Source organism: Protopterus annectens, chromosome 2.part2, assembly GCF_019279795.1.
Source record: "Protopterus annectens isolate FY-2018-M chromosome 2.part2, PAN1.0, whole genome shotgun sequence".
NCBI lineage: Eukaryota > Metazoa > Chordata > Ceratodontiformes > Protopteridae > Protopterus > Protopterus annectens.
The window spans coordinates 805340835-805363079 of record NC_056730.1 but is presented as its reverse complement, the minus strand read 5'-3'; positions in this window follow the sequence as shown (position 1 = coordinate 805363079).

Below are 22245 nucleotides of genomic sequence, written 5' to 3'. Positions count from 1 at the left end.
ACCTGGGGGGTTGGTTCCATGGAACCGAGAGATGAGGATGGTCAGGTGTGTGAGCAAACCAATGCTACACAATACCCTGGCGGGATGCTACCAGTGGGAGAAACACTGTAGACCAGCTAGGACTACTCTTGACACAACAACAGGTCCGTCCCTGGCGGGATGAACCAACATTTATGGGTCACAGCGATGTCACCAGCAGTATCAGAGGAGGATCAAGGGAAGGCTGGTATATACATGGACTAAACGGATGAAGAGCCTGCAGACACTTGGGTGGGGATAGTATACTGGAGGTGTACCGAGACGTGCAGAGATGGAAATGTATGGAGGTGTGGTATGGCAGGGCTAGCAACTGGGGAATGGATGGATGCTGTGTATGTGGAGCTTGGGAGCCAGGGGAAGGGAATATGGGCATGTCATTATGGTAGACATATGCAAACGAAGCAGAACAGCAATAGTGTAGTGGCCAGAGCATCCGCCTAACACGCACGCATTCCCGGGTTGAGTCCCACTGCAGCACATGCTATTTTCCATGTGAAATCCGTATGTTAACATTGTTGTGCTGTATAACCTATTAAATAAAATTTATATTTGCACAGGAGTACTGCCTGAAATGCACATGTGAAGTGTCATAATGACTAAGGCACTAGTAAGCATGTGTAAGCACATAACAGCAGTAGTATGCATGGATAAGCAGGTGTAAGTGTGTGCACATGTATTTGCACGGGGGTAAGCATTGCCTACATAGATTGAGCTAAGTAGATGCTAGCTGAGTGTAAGGAAATGCAACCAGAGGTTAGCATTGCTTAGCTCTGTGCAAACCCGTGCACACCTGTGTACAACCGCTCAAATGTCCCTAACTCACTCTGTATCCGACAGCCGGTGTTCTGCCCTGAAACAAAATATACAGCCTCTGCAAGGCCCACACCCTGAACCCTGCACATCATACACCATGTGATTTACCAGTAAACCATGGCAGATGTACATAACCACTCATTTCACATACATATCATCCAGCACAATCAGTCAACAGCACAGGAAATGTAGTAATAGCACACCACACAACCTCTTAATGCATGTATCTTGGACATAGTGTGCCATAATGTGGGTACATATAGGGATATCTGTCATATCTTGCTCTAATACACTTAAAACATTGTAGGTTACAACGTTATATGTAGTAGAACTCATATATTGAAGGAGATGATATGTCTGAAACACGTATGTGTCGGCATGAATGACTGACCTCTGTCCTAGGGTCATCCATGTCAATTGCCAAGAGAATGAGGTACAGGCCACACATATAGGCCGAACATGCATGGACATATGGACAGATATACATCTGTAAATGTAAACAGATGGACAGCTACAGGTGTATATATGTGTATGTATGACTCACAAATAACCATATAACAGCAATCGTACATAGATAGATTAATATGTTCAGTGTATATATCCATAAAAAAAAAATATATATATGTATATATATATATATATATATATATATATATATATATATATATATATATATATATATATATATATATATGTTCATAGGTTCATACTAGGCTAGCTGCCCTAGGGCATTTATAAGCCTAGCCAGAGTATGTTTGGCTTTCGCCACCCATTTTAAATTAATTTTGCTATGCCCTTTTTCGAGGTTAGTATACTGTGCCTCTGTCTAACAGTTACACAGAAGTGATACCCGGGGTAAACCTATGATCTCCCATCCACTCATCAAGACTCCTCTTGAAAAGAATCAATGAGGGACTCTGCCTAACCTGGACTGGGATTTTATTCCAGAGTGAAGGGAGCCTCTGGGTTATGAATCTGTCCCTCCAGCATGTCCTATTTATTTCAGTGCTGAGGTTCAAGTCTCTCGGCGTGTAGCTCGATGGGATTTGGATTTTTTGAGGTGCAGCATGTCCCTTAATTCCGGGTTGGACATGGCCTTATACGTCAGGCACAGGTCACCTCTGAGCAGGCGGTATGCCACTGAGTAGAGCTGGAGTTTCTTTAACCGGGCAGCATATGGCATCTGTTTGAGCCCTTTGATCCTCTTGGTGAGGTGCTTTTGGGGTCTTTCCAGTTGCTGCAGGTGTTTGGTAAGGTACATCCCAAAAGGGCATTGTACTCGATTATGGGCCTGATGAGGGATGAGTAAAGAGGCACGATGACCTCCCCTAATCTAGATGTGAATCCCTTCATGATTAGGTGGGCTATATAAAATGTTTTTCTAACCACTTTGGCCACGTGGTTGTCAAATGAGAGATTACTATCAACTTGGGTCCCCAGGTCCCTAATTACTTCTTCTGTACTTAATGGATTACCACCTATGTGGTAATATGTGGGCACTTTGTTTTTGCCAAAGGGGATGACTATACACTTTTTGGCGTTTAGCTTGAGGCACCAGTTGTCTGTTTCTATGAGGCCCTTTTGGAGGATGCTTGTGTTGGCTGGAGAGTCGATTATGGCGCCCAGTTTGCAGTCATCTGCGAACTTGGTCAGCCACAGTCCTTCCGTGTTGGCCTGTACCTCCGAGAAATATATACCAAACAAGAGAGGTCCCAGGACTGAGCCTTGTGGGACTCCACTTGTAACTGGTTTGGAGTCTGACATGGCTCCAGCAATTCTAACCATGTGGGTTCTGTCCTTGAGCCAGTTTGCAACCCATCTAGTGACATAGGGGTTTATATTTAAGCTGGTGAGCTTATCTATAATGCCCGAGTGGGGTATTGTATCGAAGGCTTTTGCGAGGTCCAGATAGGCTGTGTGGACCACCTTCCCTTTGTCAATGGCCTTGGTGACTGTTTCAAAGAAGTCAACCAGGTTTAAGAGGCAGGATCTGCCCTTAACAAAGCCAAACTGGGTAGGATCCAGTGTCTGTAGGTCCCCAATTTCTTTATTTATGAGGTCCATGATGATCCTTTCCATAGCTTTGCAGACCAAGCTAGTCAGGCTTATGGGGCGATAGTTTCCAGGGTCCGTTGAGGCACCACCTTTGTGAAGAGGGACCACTGTTGCTGTACGCCACTCTTTGGGTACATATCCTGTAGTAAGGCTGAGATTGAACAGTAGTTTTATGTTTGGGTTTAGCTCTTCTTGGAGTTCATGTAGGACGCAGCCTGTGACACCGTCTGGTCCCATTGATGCTGTGTTTTTTGCTTTGGAGAGGGCGGCTCCCACCTGAGCATCTGAGATGTCAGGGGGGCAGCACTCTGCTGGGATAGATATTTGCCCTTTTGGTGGGGAGGGGGGGAGAAGTTTGCGCTGAACCTGTCAGCTAGGATGTTGGCAATGTCTGTGGGTTTGGTGTATTTTTTGTCATTTTGGACTAATTCTGAGCATATTTGGGAATTCCCACCCAGGTTCCTAACATAACTAAAGAAAGCCTTGTGATTATCCTTAGTGTCCTGTGCAATTTTTCTCTTGAAGCTGGCCTTTGACGATTTTATGAGTGCCCTTAGTTTTTTGCTAATACTGATCAGAGATGCCTTACCTTTTTGGGATTTTGCTCTATCATGTAGTAGCTTCCTCCTTCTATTGTATAGTTTGTTTATGGCTGGGGTCCACCAGACAGGTCGTCTGCCTTTGGAGGATTGGGTCTTGGTTTTATTTGGGATTGCATGATCCATGCATTCCTGAAGGTGTTCATAGAATGTATTTATAAAGGATTCTGCGGTCTGGGACGTATTTTCCACAGGCCTGGGGGCTTTGAAGGATTCCACCTCGGTTTTGAGGAGTGTGAAATTTGCTTTAGAGAAGTTTTTCACTGTGGTTTTCTGGACAGGGGGTGGGGTCGGGATGTGAATATCCAGTGAGATCAGTTTATGGTCTGATCTTACCAGTGAGGGATACACTTCTGGTCTGGAGCATAGAGTACCCATGTTGGTGATGATCAGGGCAGTATGTTTTCCCCTCTTGTGGGAGTGGTAACAAGTTGTTCCATAGCATTTGAGTTTATGAATTCTAGGAACCTTTGGGCAAGGGTGTTGGAGCTAGAGTAATGCGCCCAATCTATGTTTGGGTAGTTGAAGTCGCCCAATATAATGGTGTTCGGAGAGACCTTCATATTTTCCAGTGTTCTCAGGAAGGCCGAGTGGGGTTCCTGGGTTTGGGAGTGTGGTCTGTAGCAGGCTATAAACTGGAAGGCAGTTTTACCCACTGTTAGTTGCACATGGATAGTCTCTGATGCTTCGTGCTTTGCCACCAACCTGGAGGTGTGGGTATCTTTGATGAATATCGATACTCCCTCCTTTGTGGTTCGGTCCAAGTTTTGGGGCCGAAAAGCATGGTATGAGGTATAACCTGGTAGTGCTGGGGTGCTCTCAGGAGTCCTGAACCAGGTTTCTGTTACTGCACAGATATCGATGTTCTCCATGCTAAGGAGAGTTTCGTGTGCGTGCATCTTGAGGTTTAGACTTCTGGCGTTGAGTAGCATTACTCTTAGTTTCTTATTCCTTGTGATACCTATAGAGGTGGATTTGTCTTTTGAGCCTTGCCTAAAAAAGGCACTATGGGGGTAGCAAGAGCCTTTGCCAATATCCGAAAGCCCAGGGGTGACAGGTGCAAGCCGTCCCTAGCAAAGCATCGTGGCTTGTCGTGCATATCATCCCAAGCTGACAGGCATTGGATCCCCTTTGAATGACACCAATACTTAAGTCAATTGTTGAAATTGATCATCTTGTCTTCATATTGTGGCATCATTCTTGGTGAGGGTAAGATGCTACTCAAGGTCAGGGTCATACCAGCCTGGGCTACATGCTCAGAGAGCTCCTCTATGTCTCTTTTCATGTAGTCCAGGGAGGTCTCAGGTCATTCACACCAGCATGGACAATGACTGAGTCATATTTGTACTTGCCTTGGAGTGACCTGAGTGCTTGTGTTATGTGGCGGATCCTAGCGCCAGACAGGCTGCTCACCATGACTTTCTCCTTGTTCAGCCTGGTGAGCGGGACGTCAGTGTGCCTGACGATAGAGTCACCTATTACAAGTGTATCAGGTGTGTTGTTTAGCCTTAAGGGCTGTGACTGTTCGGCACATTGGCTTTGTGAGATATGTGTTGCACGTGTTTTGTTTTGGGGTAGCGGTTGCTTGGATGTCTGCTTTGGAGGTCTCTGCTGCTTAGGCAGATCTTTATTTAGAGCCTCCGGGTATGTTTTTGTGTGATTATGTGTTTGGTTTGCTGTCGTGGTAGGTCTATGTGAGACTGGAATTGTAGTGAGTGTGGTTTCCTTCTCCTCCTGACTGGTTATGCCAGTACTGAGTTGAGAGAGCTTAGCCTCAAGTTTGGCTATATGGTTGCATCTCTCACATGTGTTGGAATTTGTTGGGAGGAGGAGAGGGTTGTCTGTGTACATGAGGCAGTTGTAACATTGGCTCAAGATTCCCATATTCACCAGCTGGACCGGAGAGGAGATTGACAACTGACCTTTGGACATGCTAGAATAATATTGGGAATTCCTTTATAATTGAAAACAAGGGCCAATGGGGAGCGAGGGTGTAGTGCTTTTAATTTTTAGTGCTGACTTATAATTGCTTTAGTGAGCAAGTGCCAGGTAACAAGTGCAATGTGTTACAGGTAACTTAAATGCAAAAACGACAAACAGTAACTTTCTTTCAAGCGAAGCAAGGAAATAAGTACAGTAAGCAATGCAGATATCACTAGGGATCCACAGAAGAGATGAGAAGCTGCGTTTTAGGTGGAATTAGCCTTCCAGCAAAATAACAAGCATACAAACAAAGCTAGATTCAGCAGGCCTGGATCTAGTCTATGCTACAGCAAACAAGGTGTACCAATTTCAGTAAGACACAGTTCAAATATTCAGGTACTATAAACCTTTAACCAGAAATTCCCAGCTCAGAAGGGCAGAGTCCAGCCTCTCCTCCCACAAGAGTGCAGACCACGAACCTTCCTATATATATATATATATATATATATATATATATATATATATATATATATATATATATATATATATATATATATATATACATATATATATATATACATATATATATCTACATACTTAGACACACACATATATATATATATATATATATATATATATATACATTTACATGGCCATGGTGGTGCAGTGGTTAGCATTGCCTCACAGCAAGAGGTTCTCGTTCGATCCTCGGCTGGGGTGCCTTCTGTCGGAGTCTGCATGTCCTCCCTGTGGTCGTGGGTTTCCTCCGGTGCTCGGTTTCCTCCCACATCCCAAAGACATGCTGCAGGTGGATTGGACACTCTAAATTGGCCCTAGGTGTGAGTGTGCCTTCTGTGGAAGGTTGGGCGCCGGGCTGGCAACTCGACACCGTAAAACTCCACTGCCATTCAATGTGCGGACAAGGTGATCCGCTGTGGCGACCCCTAACCGGAAAAAGCCGAAAGAAGAAGAAGAAGAAGATATATATATACATTTACATAGCTAGAGCTGGATCAATGTCCAGTTCTATCCCTCTATATATGGGGGTTTCACATATATACTTATATATATATATATATATATATATATATATATATATATATATATATGTATGTATGTATATACAGATAGACATGTGTACATGATTTCCTCATGGGAATGGACTCCTGGCCCACTCCGTACTACATAACAGACCATGAGCACAGTTAATGGGGGTGGGAGCACAAAGAGGGACACCTGGTAATTACTGCTATGTAACCCCCCCAGCCCTAACGGATATGCTGTGCAATCCAATATCCAGCAAATGCAGTACTTGATGGCAGGAACCACTACAACCCAGCTACAATGCTCCAACAGTAATCCAAGTCACCTGTACATGTCAGGGCAATATCTGTAACATATCATGCAGATAGGCCATTGTACCGCAAGGAATGTACTGTGTTGAAGGGGTACACATTACAATGGTACAGATATGCACACACATCCATACATTGACAATCATGTGCAGGTATATATATATATATATATATATATATATATATATATATATAAGATGGTTTACTATTAGATTTTCAAAGCGAACTCCGTCAACTGTACTGTTGTCGAACACGGAATATATATATATTATATATATATATATATATATATATATATATATATATATTTATATATACATTTACATAGCTAGAGCTGGATCAATGTCCAGTTCTATCCCTCTATATATGGGGGTTTCACATATATACTTATGCTCCAACAGTAATCCAAGTCACCTGTACATGTCAGGGCAATATCTGTAACATATCATGCAGATAGGCCATTTTACCGCAGGGAATGTACTGTGTTGAAGGGGTACACATTACAATGATACAGATATGCACACACATCCATACATTGACAATCATGTGCAGGTATATATATAAATCGATATATATGTATATATATATATATATATATATATATATATATATATATATATATATATATATATATGTATATATATATATATATATATATATATATATATATATATATATGTATATATATATATATAAGATGGTTTACTATTAGATTTTTGATGCGAACTCTGTCAACTGTACTGTTGTCGAACACAGAAGTTCAAAAACGGTAATATCAAACACCAAAAGCCAACCTAGGAATGGCTTTTAACATGGGTCGAGATAGGGGAGACATTTGTAGTTCGGCAATAACACTGAACACCTATCTCAACCCACGTTAAAACCATTCCTAGGTTGGCTTTTGATGTTCGATATTACCGTTTTCGAACTTCCGTGTTCGACAACAGTACAGTCGACGGAGTTTGCTTCGAAAATCTAATAGTAAACCAATAAGATATATGGGATATATGGGTACATAGATATATACACAGACAAAGGGTATTAGTAGCCATACATATGTAGAAGTAGTGTGGATGTACTGGGTGCAATGTATATTCCCAGCCACAAGCCCTGTAACTGGTACCTGTGACATGTGTGGTGTGGCAACCAGCCCCACAAAGGGAATACATACATTGCACATATACCCACTCACAATTCAAAGGACATGACATGACACACAGGTATGTATACACAGACAACCTTTATTTGTGTATTATACAATAACGTATGCCATTACTGACAGCACATAGATGTTGATGTATATAACCAGTGATGGATGCAAGATCCTCACAAAACAGTAGCTGCAGACAGTGCAGATATATCACATACTATGGTGTCCAGGCCAAGCCCTTCAATTCATACAACAGTAGACAAAGGATTTGCCTGCACGATATGTAACAATCAACAATAACAGATGTAGTTCATCAGCCTCCAATTACACCCTGTAGTGAAGCCCTAGGAGGACATTCATTACTTGTGGTAATGTCAATGCATCTGTCACATGTATGGACCCTGACCAACAAATGTTGTGGGAGTCCATGTTATGACTGGGATAATAGTAGGAATGCTAGCTATAATTACTGATAGGCCATTACCTAACAACCCCAAACCGTATCACAGCAGGACAAAGCCTGCCATATATGTGGAGGACAAAGGCAGGACCACAGGGCCATACTTGAAATATTGACGTTACGCACCCTGGAACATGCTGGTGTTACAGGATGTGTTGCAACATACCCTTCTGCTGAAATAAGACACCAGGGACACAAATGGATATAGCCATGTACTGCTAGCACGCAACACACACACTGCCAGTGTAATATCCGACACAGGACCTGTGTGGTGGACAGACAACACATGATAGGCACACCTCTGTCCAGCTAGAGAACAGGCCCACAGTAGTGAGCTATGCAGACAGACTGCAGTCCAAGGTAAACTAGTAAGACCAGTACTATGCAAAGCATTACATCACTCTACTCACAGTCTGTCTGTATGTCTTGATCCTCCTCCATATATGTGGCTGTCCTGAGTGTGCAGGTCCTCCTATAAGGTATTGCTACCTGCTGTCAGTAACATTGATGCCCACACACAGGAAAGATGTCCATCACACAGGGAATGTAAAGGGAATACGCCCACATGCTGTAGGGATTCATAGTGGGTGGTTGCCATAACTCAGATATATCTATATCTATATCTATATCTATATCTATATCTATATCTATATCTATATCTATATCTATATCTATATTTATTTATATGGCTATCTGGATAAGTACATGTCCATATAGTCCCACCATATGTCCTGGACATGGAGTGTAGCCCTATCCCAGCCCCTATAGCCCCAATGTCATAGTCCAAGGGGGTGTCTGGTATGTAAGGCTGGTATATTAATAGACATTTGCTACTGTCATTTGGATTGTTGTCACATACATGGTGTGTGTGTGGAACGTGACATCTGCTCATAACATGTGTGCCATTGGCTACTGACAGACATCCTAAGGTTATCATGGTACAGTACCTGCATATATAGCAGGCTCGACAGCCATGTCACAGCACAGGGTAGGATACACCTGTGTGACAGTGCATAACCACAACCAATGTGAACACAGCCACATATGGTACACTAGCATGATAGTACAGTATATGGGCTATCTGTCCTACACCATCTTCATATGTGCCACTCACAGAATGACCCTACATATACTGGGCTGCTACACAGTCTGGTCTGATGGCTGTCTGTGGTATGGGGCATGTGTGTGTATGGCCCTACAAACATGTAAGGTAAAATGGCACCATACAGTGGGACAGCATTTAACATCAGATAGAAGGGGAGCTAGAACAATGACATCTACCACAGTCTGTACACAGGCCATTGTACATATTAACAATACACACACTGCCGACATTCACCATCACTACACAGACCTCAGTACTGTACAAACATCCACAGAATGTCCAGGTTATGGCATTAAATGTAACCCCTACTGTACATGACATGTGTAGCACTCTGATATATCACTGGCTTGTTATCACATATGATGACACTATTTATGGTGTACAGTACATATGCACCACTTCATGCATGACATATGTACAAAGGTTGACAGAGGTGTGGCTGACAGCACATACACAGGGCCAGTATAGACATGTTGTTGTGATACCCTCATTAATCTACCATTGTAACGGGGTTTGTTGCAACATATGTCCAATGAAGGATATGTAGTCAGTAACTTTATCATCAACAGACTGCAGTCCTCACACTACCTTCAGCATTCCACAGATAGATGCATCGTGGCTAATACATGAAACCAAAGGTACAACACTGCCCTGTCTGCAGATGTCCCTATAGATGGAAATTCCTGATATACATGGAACTGACATGGCAGTTATTGCGACATGTACGACAGGCATATCCAGACAAACACTGTTAATCCAAAATTACTCCATATGCAGCACTTACAGTCTGTAGTCAGGTCAGGCACATCCCCCTCCTGTTTGTTGCTCTCTTTCCACAGTGTATGTTGTTAGGGATAAATCCCCAACCCATCTGAAATGCTGTTTACCAAATGACAGTTCTAGCTCCTGCTCACAGTGACAGACAAGGGCCAAAACTACCAGGATGTCCCCAGGTATTGGAGTTCATTTCCATGCAATTGGCTATGGGAATGTTACCACACCTGTTCCACATGCAATCGGCTAGGGAAGGGCTGCAATTCATGCTGAGGCCATCAGCTGATCATAAGTATAACTTAAAATACACATGCTGCTGCCTAAGCAATGCAGGTGTGGGCCTCCACATCCACCAGAGAGGGAGTTGGGGAGGCAGACAGAGGTGAATACATGTCAGGGAGGGTAAAACTGATGCATGTTTGTGTCACACACCTACCAGCACAGGGTATCGAACTCCCGACAGCTATGTAGTGCTATCACAGTTCGATGCTGTTATTGGATGCTCCACATGGGTGATCTGGTGGGGAGCACTTAGAACATATATGTGATGATGAGTGACATCTGCAACAGGGTTACGGTAGATATACAGTAGGTGACGTACAAGTGCTTGTCTGCATGAACAGGTGCCAGTGTCAGCACAGGCACACTCACACAGGGACGCACATACATTAACACACTTGGCAGGGCCAGGAGTGCACCTCATCACTAGTGTGATTGCCACAACACATCAATGTGCAGGGAACACATGCACCACATGGGTCATACAGAGGTCATATTGGCAGTGAGCATGAGGGGGTGTCAGACATCAGGCGGCATGCTTCACTGTGCTCTGGGGGGAGTAGTGCATGTGGATGTGGACATACGCACCATACAACACACACACAAACACACAGGGTGCCAGTTTGAACATGCATGGGTGCATGTCTGCATGGGTGTGTGGTGGCCAACAGTGCCAGAAGGCTATACAAGGGTAGGCGATGGGTATACCTTGGCATCAGGCCACATGACAATGGTCTGCATTGTGGCACAGGCCTGTAGCTTCCACATTTGCCCACACAGGTGGGTATTGCATCCGTCATCCAGACACTTGTGTGACTATTGTGTGTGGCCAATTCTGTGCATCACTTGCCATGTATGTGTTTCCTAGTCCATGACATGAATGGTGTCTAAGATGTGCACATCTCCCACATGCATGTGCAGTGACATGGTGGAACTGTACCTGGGGTGTCTGGCCCATGCTGTGAGCACAGCTTATCATCAGATGTGCCAGTCTTGCCCACCTGTGGCAGGGACTGGTACTGGTCAGCAGATTTACCCTGCACCTACATTGATAGCATGCTAACAGCATTTCCTGATGTCAGTGTCATCTATCCATACAGGACATGATGTCAGGCATGGTATGTCCATTGTGTGTCACATGTGAAGACACAGTGGGGTTCCTAACTGTGATTGGCTGGCCTTGATGTCAATTCTATGGGTATGGCTTTGCACCCCAGCCTCTCAGCTATTTACATCTGTTATCCCTGTATGGTTGATATTGTGATATATAGTAGGGCTACCATAAATGAAATTAGCAAAAGCCCTCCACATTGTCCACAGGTGTCACACACTCACAACCACCTCTACACAGGATATGAGTTACAAACACACACACACCTGTCATGTCTGGGAGTGGAACCCCTACCTAACTAGTTTACTACACTACAGCACTATGCAGTTATAGTATGTGCCACGGATATTACTGAAGTACATCTTCCCCAAAGGTGTATTTCACAATTAATGACATCAGCAGGACTACCAAAGTAGGGCATTTATAATGTACTGTGAGTGAGTAGCCTATAATGCATTGCTCCATACACAGACACTGAAACACACACAAATCATCCGGAACTGGCATGGATGGAGATGGAACACTACCACTATTCTAAATCACACTACAACAGTACGAAGTTACAGGATGTGCCACAGCGATTACTGGGCTATCACTTTCTCAGAGGTGTATTACTAGGTGAGTGACATCAGCAGCCTTGCCAAAGTAGAGTATATGTATTATACGGAGTGTGAGTAGCCTAAAAAGCATTGCTCTCTACTCAGTCAGACACACACACACAAACAGTTGCCAGGTCTGGGGCTCGAACACCTACCTAACTAGTTTATCACACTAAAGCGATACGCAGTTGCAGAATGTGCTATGGCGATTACTGGGCTATCACTTTCCCAGAGGTGTACTTCTAGGTGAGTGACATCAGCAGCCTTTCCAAAGTAGAGTATATGTATTGTACGGAGTGTGAGTAGCCTAAAAAGCATTGCTCTTTACTCAGTTAGACACACATATACAGACTCACACACAAACACACACAGTTGCCAGGTCTGGAGTTCGAACACCTACCTAACTAGTTTATCACACTACAGCAGAACACAGTTACAGAATGCGCTACGGTGATTACTGGGCTATCACTTTCCCAGAGGTGTACTTCTAGGTGAGTGACATCAGCAGCCTTGCCATAGTTTAATATATGTATTGTACGGAGTGTGAGTAGCCTAACAAGCATTTCCCTCTACACATTCAGAAACAGACAGGCATGCACACAGACACACACACTCATACAATTGACAGGTCTGGGGTTAGTACTACTGCCTAACTACTCTGTCACTACAGCAGTATGCAGTTATGGGATGTGCCATGCATATTACTGAGCTATAGCTCTCCCAAAGGTGTATTTCACAGTGGATGACCTCAGCAGGCTTGTCATACTACTGCTATGGGGAGGGCAGTGTGTGCATGGGCCATACCCCATTCATGTAGGGGTTGACATGCCACATGCGGGCACACACAGGGTCATATGTCACAGGTGCGTGTATACAGCTACTTGATGGCTACTTCGTTGTGCAGTCTTGTTGCACAGCTGGCACATGCACCACATAGTCTGTCATGCTGACAAGTACTGGTGGCTAGTATCCGCAGTGGGTTACATCTGCACCTCATGTGTTGGGGACCCTTTGGCTGTGTGCTGGTTGGGACAGGCCCGCATGGCTCCTTGTCATGATCACCCTCTTCCACACATCTATGCCCATGTACCTGTGGCTTATTATAGTGTGTTGTCCTTACATATTTGTCTGTAATCCTATCCACTGTGTGTGCAAGGCAGGAGTGGTGCATACTGACATGTGTCCGCACTGAGAACTGCAACATCCAGATATGTCCGGTCCACTGGTGTTTGCAGACATGGCCTTCATGTTTAAGTGTGTAAGCATGCCCATTATGACCTCTCAGTATGTTGTTGACTGACATTGCCTTCATTCCCCTAAGTGTGTGAGCATGCCCAGTATGGCCATCTGTGCTGCATGTGTGGATCACATTCAGGTAGTTTGTCCTGCAGTGCTGATCTTTGTGTTGTACATCAACAGGTAGCATGTTGTATCTGCAGGGTATCCATCGGTCATTTGCCATTGACTGTTTCTACATTTCTGCATAGTTTGGGGGGGGTGGCATCTGACTATTTATACTGTTCTACACAGGAGTGGGGGAACACACCTGACTGTTAGTCTGTATACGCTGGATGGGGGGGGGGGGCGCACCTGACACTTGTACACATTTGCTAGGACTGTACTGGTATGTCAGATACTACATTTTAGTCTGTAGCCTTACCTATCCTGCTGTCTAGAGGCTTACCAGTGTACTACAGATCCTAGCTATGTTTACCTACATATTAGTTTCTGACTTCCTGGCCTTCACAACTTACATCCGACTGCCTGGCCTGCTGCAGTCTGTCTGTGTAGGCCTGGGGGAGGGGTTACCCATAGGGCACATTCAGAGGCCATAGTACAGTATTTGTTTGTGTTAGTCTTCACCTGTCCTGCTGGCTGAGACTGTTGTTGGGTATGTGATCCTTCCTGACTGTCATGTGTGGCTCTTATGGACACCCATGTCACTCAGGCCATTTCCTCCAGGGGTTTTGTCACCCTGTGTAGTACTGGCTGCTATGGTGACTCCATTATGTGTTACAGATCTCATGATGCCACTATGGGTGTCTACTGTCTGCTGCCTTGACATCTGGCCACCCACTTCCCTTGCATGTTCACATCCATGCCATGGCTACAGGTAAAAACACATTCTACTCCATTTGGCAATTGGTAGGTTGATTGACTTACCTTGAGGGTGTGACGGCTTGAGGATGGTGCTGGAGGGCTGCCTATGTCGGATGCACATAGTACACTCCCTATACATGGTTGGGCACAGGTAGTGTCATGTTTGACATCCCTTTTACTGTCTGTGCGAGTCAGAGAGAGGTGTCATTCCTGGGACCCTACTATGTCAGTGCATATGCTATGCATTGCCTCTTTGCCAAGGCCAGAGCATACTGGGCACACCCATTTCTGCCTACTGGGGCAGGCTCAGGATGTTCCTCCTCCGAGTCACTCTGTGCCTGTACAGGCCTTGGCATTGGTGGGGGGCTGTGTGGCCCTGCCCCATGCTGTTCCTGCTGCAGCTGTTTCCGCAGGATCATATTGTGTAGCATAGTACATACTATAACAATTTGGGTACATGTAGCTGGTGAATACTGCAGGGCTCCACCGAATGTGTCCAGACACTGGAACCATGACCTGAGCATCCCAAACACATGCTCTATTTTATGTCTGGCCTGTGTGTGTGCCTCATTATGGTATTGTTGTTCAGGTGTGTGTGTGTTTCTGATGGGTGTCATCAGCTACGGCTCCAGTGGGTACCCAGCATCCCCCACCAGGTGACCGTAGGCGATGTCCACATCGGCAAATCTGTGGTACAGCTGCGTCAGTTGCCATATGTGTGAATTGTCATAGCTTCCAGGGCAGCCAGCACACACATTCAGTATAATGCTCTGGGAATCACATACGACCTGGCAGTTGATGGAGGGGATGTCCCTGCGGTTGATGTAGACCCTACCCTACTCACCGGGTGGTGCTTTGATGCATATGTGGTGCAGTCTATAGCACCCACTACCCCATGGTAGTTAGATATTTGGTGGAAGAGATGCATATTGCGGGTCAACACCTCATGTGTGTTGAGGAAATATACGTGCTCACTGGCATGTGCTGACATGGCATCCAGGAAATGGTGGAATACTCTGGATGCTCATGCCTGTGAGATGCACATGTTATCCCCAGTTGTGGTTTGGGAGGTACCTGTGGCTAGTATACCTAGGCCTACACATACCTTGGTATCCACTGGGATGGGTTCCCCTCGGCCAGTGTGGTGTGTCAGGTGTGGCCTGCACAGCTCAACGATTGGCTGTAGGGGGTCTCTGTTCACCCTATAGCGCTCCACTATCTCCAGCTCATGTATCCCCTGGTAGGTTACCCTGGGTCTGTACACTCTTCTCTGTCTCCTCACTGTGGATTGTTCGGCAGCATTGACATCCTCACCACCCTCAGTCTCTTGCACATGTTGTTCTATGTTGCCTGCTGCAGCCCTTCTCATTATGTAGGTTTGTTTTTTAAATTTCCCCACTTGTATACACTGGTGGTGTAGAGTGTGGAAAAACCAGGGGGGTAGGTGTTTGCTTCGTTTATAGTGGTGTTCTGGGCTGGGCTGGTCTGCTGCCTGTATAATTAGCTGATTCTGATACATTTCACCTGGCAGCTCAGCTAGATGTTCTTCGTTCCACATTGCTGCAGTCCTTACTATTGGGTAGTCCGCTGTCCAGTCGGCCCGAATACCAGAGTATATGGCTGACGTCGGTCCGGGCGCATTAGACTGACGTCTGTACGTCAGGGTACTAATGCGCATGACCGACGTCATATCCTCAGTCTTTTTTGCCGCATGGTCCGATGCAGAAGCAGTTTTGCGAGTGCAGGTTGGCGTTCTGAAATATTTCCGAAGCCGGAGTTTCAGACCGAATCAGAGTTGGCTAAGTACCCGTTAGAACATTTTGGTTTTTCTTGCCTCAGTATTTAACCGGATGTCAGAAAAAGTGAATAACTGTATTTCTTGTGGGAAACAGATACCTCATAGGGATTACCATACCTTGTGTATACCTTGTTTAGGCCTGAGCACGACGTTGTTGGATGCCGCTCTTGTGCTAGGTTTAACAAACGCACTATTAAGAGACGGTTAGACTGTGCCAGGTTAGTGTTTGGGAAGCGTTGCAATTATAAAATGCCGTCGGATGCTCCGACGCTTCGCCCAAGAAGCGCAAGGACAAAACAGCGAAGCCTAGGGTTGATGAACCGCAGTCCCGGACGCCGGTTCTTTAGAAGGCTCAGTGGAGCCAGAGGTTTTGCCAGGAGTTTCTTTGGAGTCTCAGGCAGAGACTTTACTGTTACAGGATGTGCCTTCTCAGGAGGTAGGCCAGGCTGAGGGGGCTTCTCAGGTAACTGTTCTTCCCTCTCTTCCCAAGGTAGTTAGAGCCTCTCCTTCTGTTGCCAAAACTTCTTTGAAAGGTAGGCCAAGTTCAGCTTCAGTGGGGGCTTCTCCTAGCATTTCAGGTTCTGTGCCTAAGAAACATATGCTTAAAATGGCAGAAGATTTGATTACTATGATTAGAGGTTCTATGCCCCCTCCTGATAAGAGGCCTAGGATGGAACCGGAGTTTGATAGTTTTGAACAGTGTTCAGAGGCTTCTGAGTCTTCTTGGAAGATTTGCAGGAGTATCCTCCTTATTCTGATTCTGATGTGGATGACTCCACTCCTACAGCTTCTCCTCCTGAGGATTTCTCATTTTCAGAGACTTTGCATTCCATGAGGGAGCACTTTAAATGGGAAGGCCAGGATTACTCTGATTCCAGGAAAAGGCTTAGGAATTCTTGTTTTTGCCCCAGCATAGGCCCTTAGCTATACCTCCTGTGTTGAATGTGGTGGAAGATGTTTTTGCAGAGGCTTCCCTGAACCCTGATTCTTTGCCTCCTGCTCCTGTTAAACCTGATAGGTACTATAGGGTGCCTGAAGCTCATAAGTATCTTTTAAGAGTCCTAGGGCAGACCCAGAAACTGTTTCTCAGGGACCTAAGGGTGTTAAGGCCTCTGTGGTTAAAAACCCTGTTCCCACTGATAAAGAGGCAAGGGCTTTGGATAGATGGGGAAAGAAAGTGTATACTTCTTCCACTTTAGCCATGAGGGCGTTGAATTGTCAGTTTCACATGCTTAAATATCAAAATTATCTCCTTTCACAACTGAAATCTAAGGTGGATGCTTTGGCGGAAGGTATTGAGTGTAAAGAGTTGCTGGATTTAGTTCATGTGTCTGAACAAGTGGGTAAGCATTCTTTGCAATGTGGTTTTGATGCTGTACAGGCCTCCTCGAGGGTGGCTGCCACTAGTTCTGTTCTTCGCAGGCATGCCTGGTTGAGGGATCAGAATTTAGCTGAGCATGTTAAGACAAGGATTTTGGATGCTCCTTTACAGTCTGATGTGTTGTTTGGTTCGCCTGTGGAAGCAGTTTTAAAGAAAATGGAGGACAAAGCTAAGTCTATGCAAACTGTTAAAGATTTTTTGCAGGTGCAGCCGCCGAAGTTTAGTAGAAATTGGCCTACTAAGGGATGGACATATCCTGCTTATGATTCACAGTCTAGGGTAGGTCTAGACGTGGTAGGGCAGAGCTCAAGGTTCTTTTAGGCCTAGAACAGGGAGTTCACCTGCTCAGACTTCTGGTGAGGGCAGGGGTCAGTCCTTTCGTAAACAGACCCAATGACCTGCCTTTTCAGCTGCCAGTAGATTCTCGTCTGGCAGCTCCTTTGGGAGGAAGACTGTCTCTTTTCAAAGAAAATTGGGATTTAATCACTCAAGACAGATGGGTGTTGGATATCATTCACCACGGTTACAGGTTTTATTTCCATACATTGCCCCCTTTCAAAGGCATGCCAGACGTTCCTCCTCCACAAAGGAAAGAGGCTCACAAGCATATTTCTCTGTTACTCCAAATAGGGGCCATCCAGCCAGTCCCTGTATCAGAAAGGGGCCTAGGATTTTATTCTCGCCTGTTCCTAGTACCAAAGAAGGGGAACACGTGGAGACCAATTTTGGATTTATCTATCCTCAACACTTATCTGGACATTCCAAAGTTCAAGATGTTGACGTTACAACAGCTTTTACCTCTGCTGGGCAAAGATCACTGGATGGTAACTTTAGATCTCAAGGAAGCTTACCTTCATGTGCCTATAAGACTAAGTTGCAGGAAGTATCTGCGTTTTCGAGCTGGAAATTCTCATTATCAGTTCTCTGCATTGCCCTTTGGCTTATCTACTGCGCCCAGAGTATTCACAAAGGTTCTGGCTCCAGTGATAGCTTACTTCAGGCTAAAAGGAATTCAAATCTATCCTTACTTGGACGACTGCCTGATTCTGGCTCAAGAAAAGGAAGACCTTCTACAGCATCTGGAATATGTTATAGCAGTGCTAAGATGCCTAGGGTATTCTGTGAACGAAATAAAGTCCAGTCTAGTACCCTCTCAAGACATGTGCTTTCTGGGTGTGAGACTGAATACAGCAGCCCAGATGGCCATTTTAACCCCGGACAAACAAAAGAGTCTGTCACTTTACTTCCATCAACTATCTCATCAGTCCGTGCTGACTGCAAGGACAGTCCTTCAAGCATTAGGGTTCATGGCATCTTGTATTCTGGTGCTTCCCAATGCCAAACTGCATATGAGGAAGCTACAATGGTATCTCAAAATGTATGGACACAGCACTGCCAGGATTTGGACACTGTCATTCAAATAATACCTTGCCTTCAAAAAGAATTTTTGTGGTGGGCTCAGGAATGTCACCTAAACAAGGGACTCTCTGTGACCCGGCCAGAGGCAGTCAGATTTTAACGACAGATGCCTCGGACATTGCTTGGGGAGCTCATCTAAATGGAAAGTGGATACAAGACAAGTGGCCTGCCAGACTACAGCATCTACATATCAACATGAAGGAGATGTTAGCAGTCCAGTTTGCATTAATGGCTTTCAAGGAGTTACTTCTTCCAGGGCAGGTGTTGATTCTAACAGACAACACAACTGTCATGTGGTACATCAACAAGCAAGGGGGAACACATTCTTATCCTCTATGCAGGCAAGCAATGATTTTATGGGAGACTGCGCTAAGCTTGCAACTAACTCTTCAGGCAAGGTTTCTGCCGAGCACAGAACTCCTTAGCAGATGTGTTAAGCAGACAAATCATGGATCCCCACGAGTGGAAACTGGATCTTCATGTATTTCAAAACTTGACAGTGTCATGGGGAACTCCAGACATAGATCTGTTCGCTTCTCCACTAAACCACCAGCTGCCAAAGTTTTGCACAAAGGGGTTTCATCACACAGCTTGGAAAGTGGATGCTCTGTCTTTCAGTTGGAAAAACCTTCATGTGTATGCCTTTCCACCTCTGCCTCTTCTTCCAAAGGTGCTATTAAAAGTCAGACAAGACAAGCCAAGGATGATTTTGATAGCTCCAGATTGGCCTCGGCAACACTGGTACCCACTACTAAGGAGTCTGGTAAGGAAGCCTCCATGGCCTTTACCTTTGATTCCTCATCTGTTATCTCAAAAGGACGGTCATCTGCTCAATGTCAAGCTTCACTCTCTTCATCTAACGGCCTGGCATATTCTGTGTTGAATCACAGCAGGTCTCAACTTCCTCAACAAGTTTTAAATGTGATTATGGAAGCTAGAAGACCTAGTACAAGGAAAGTGTACGCAGAAAAATGGAAGAGATTTTTATTTTGGAGTACAGCAAAGAATTTGGAGATTTCTGAGCCTAATTTGAGTGTGGCTCTTCAATATCTTACTGAGTTATTGGACAAAGGTTTGTCCTTCTCTTCCATTAAGATTCATGCTGCAGCAATTTCAGCTCACTATGATTGTGACCCACCATTGTTTTCGCATCCTTTGTTCAAGCAGTTTCTTAGAGGGCAAAGAATATAAGACCCCACGAGAGCTCCTACTCCTGCTTGGGATCTCAATTTTGTGTTGGAAAACTTACTCTACAACCTTTTGAGCCTGCGGCTACTGCTGAATTGAAATACTTGTCATGGAAGACTGCTTTTCTGTTGGCTATTACCTCTGCAAGAAGGGTGTCTGAGTTGCAGGCCCTTATGGCAGTAGAGCCCTTTTGATTTTCCATAAGGATAGGGTATCATTACGCACTAATCCTTCCTTTATGCCTAAGGTGGTTTCTAGTGTGGCTTTAAACCAAACTATTCATTTGCCTACTTTTTATGCAGACCCCCAAAATAAAGGGGAAAAGATTTTGCACACTTTAGATGTACACAGGCAATTGCGTTATTATTTAAGCAGGACTAAGGATTTTAGACAGTCTCAGCAGTTGTTTGTTTCTTTTGCTTTGAGTTCGCAGGGCAAGCCTGTGTCAAAACAAACTATTTCTAGGTGGATTGGGTTTTGCATTGCATTTTGTTATTCCCATCATGGCAAGGAGATTCCAGCTGGGATTAGGCCTCATTCCACTAGGGCTACTGCCACTTCAACAGCATTTCTAAGGGGGGTGGCAACTAAGGATATTTTGGAGGCAGCGACTTGGAGTTCAGTGCATACTTTCTCTAAGCATTATCACCTTCCTATCTACTCTAAGTCTAGGGCTGGTTTTGCCACAGCTGTTTTGCAAGGCATGTTGTCAGCTCCTACTTCTTTATGATTTGCCAGCCTCCCTTACCTCTGCTTTGGGATTCTACCCAATAGTAAGGACTGCAGCAATGTGGAACGAAGAACATAGTACAGTTTTGTACCTACCATAAATGTAGATGTTCGAGGATCCACATTGCTGCAGTCCAATTTACCCTCCCTCCTTCCCCTCTGTGTTTAGGGGTGGTTGTGTAGGTGAGGTTATATGCTGATATTTTTATATATATTTTTGTATATATTGTACATATTTTTGGTGCAGGTATTTTGGGCCTTGTCTTTTTAGGGTCTTCTGACATCTGGGGCAAGAAAAGACTGAGGATATGACGTCAGTCATGCGCATTAGTACCCTGACGTACTGACGTCAGTCTAATGCGCCCGGACCGACGTCAGCCATATACTCTGGTATTCGGGCCGACTGGACAGCGGACTACCCAATAGTAAGGACTGCAGCAATGTGGATCCTCGAACATCTACATTTATGGTAGGTACAAAACTGTACTTTCTCCTTGATTACCTTCCTACTGCTGTTTTCCCTTCCCATTGCCTCCCTGTTTAAGCCTGTGTGTGCACCACACAGAGTGCTCATATGTGCACAGAGCTGCTATTTCCTGGTTTAACTTTCTATTTCTTCCTGTGAAATTCGGTGCGTGGCATGCACACTCGCTTACACTTTGTAAGGAGTGCTAGGCAGTTTGGACACACCTCTAGCTTAGCTGTGCTAAGCTAGGAGCAGTCCCGAGCCACAGGGCTCCAATCCACTTACAGTATGCCTGACACACCCGCCCATGATGTCACCCATCTCCTAGTCTTACACCCAGCTATTTCTACTCTTACACTCTTGGGACCTGCCTCACACCCTGTGGAAATCTGGGATTCACTATCCTTCCCATCATTTGCATAGGATTGCCTGCTAATGCGTAGTTACATGTCCCACACTGGGCCTCCCCCCTCAGCAACCATTACTCACTGGCCAGGTTGTCTTATGCCTGCCATTGACTTGCATGACTGAATACTGCTTTTAGGTGGAATGCTTATTTTAGGTTTATTTTATTATTTTCCCCCCGATCCCGTTTGCACGCCGCTGCCCTATGCTTAAACAGGCAAGATTGGTGAAAGGGATTTAAAAGTTGTTTTTTTTTTTACTTTTTACACATTTTACATTGTCAATGGCCTTCTGCTTGGCCATTGCCATGCTTCATCAATGATATGGAGCCTTTATTTGGAGCTGTCATAGCTCCGTTTTGTAGTTTGCAGGAATGTATTCTGTTACTAACCGAGTACATTTCTGCAGACTGCACTCGTCCTGCACTGACACCTGCCTGCTTCCTGGATCACAAATTACCCTCATTTGCATGGTTTTCACCTGCAAATGAGGGTAAT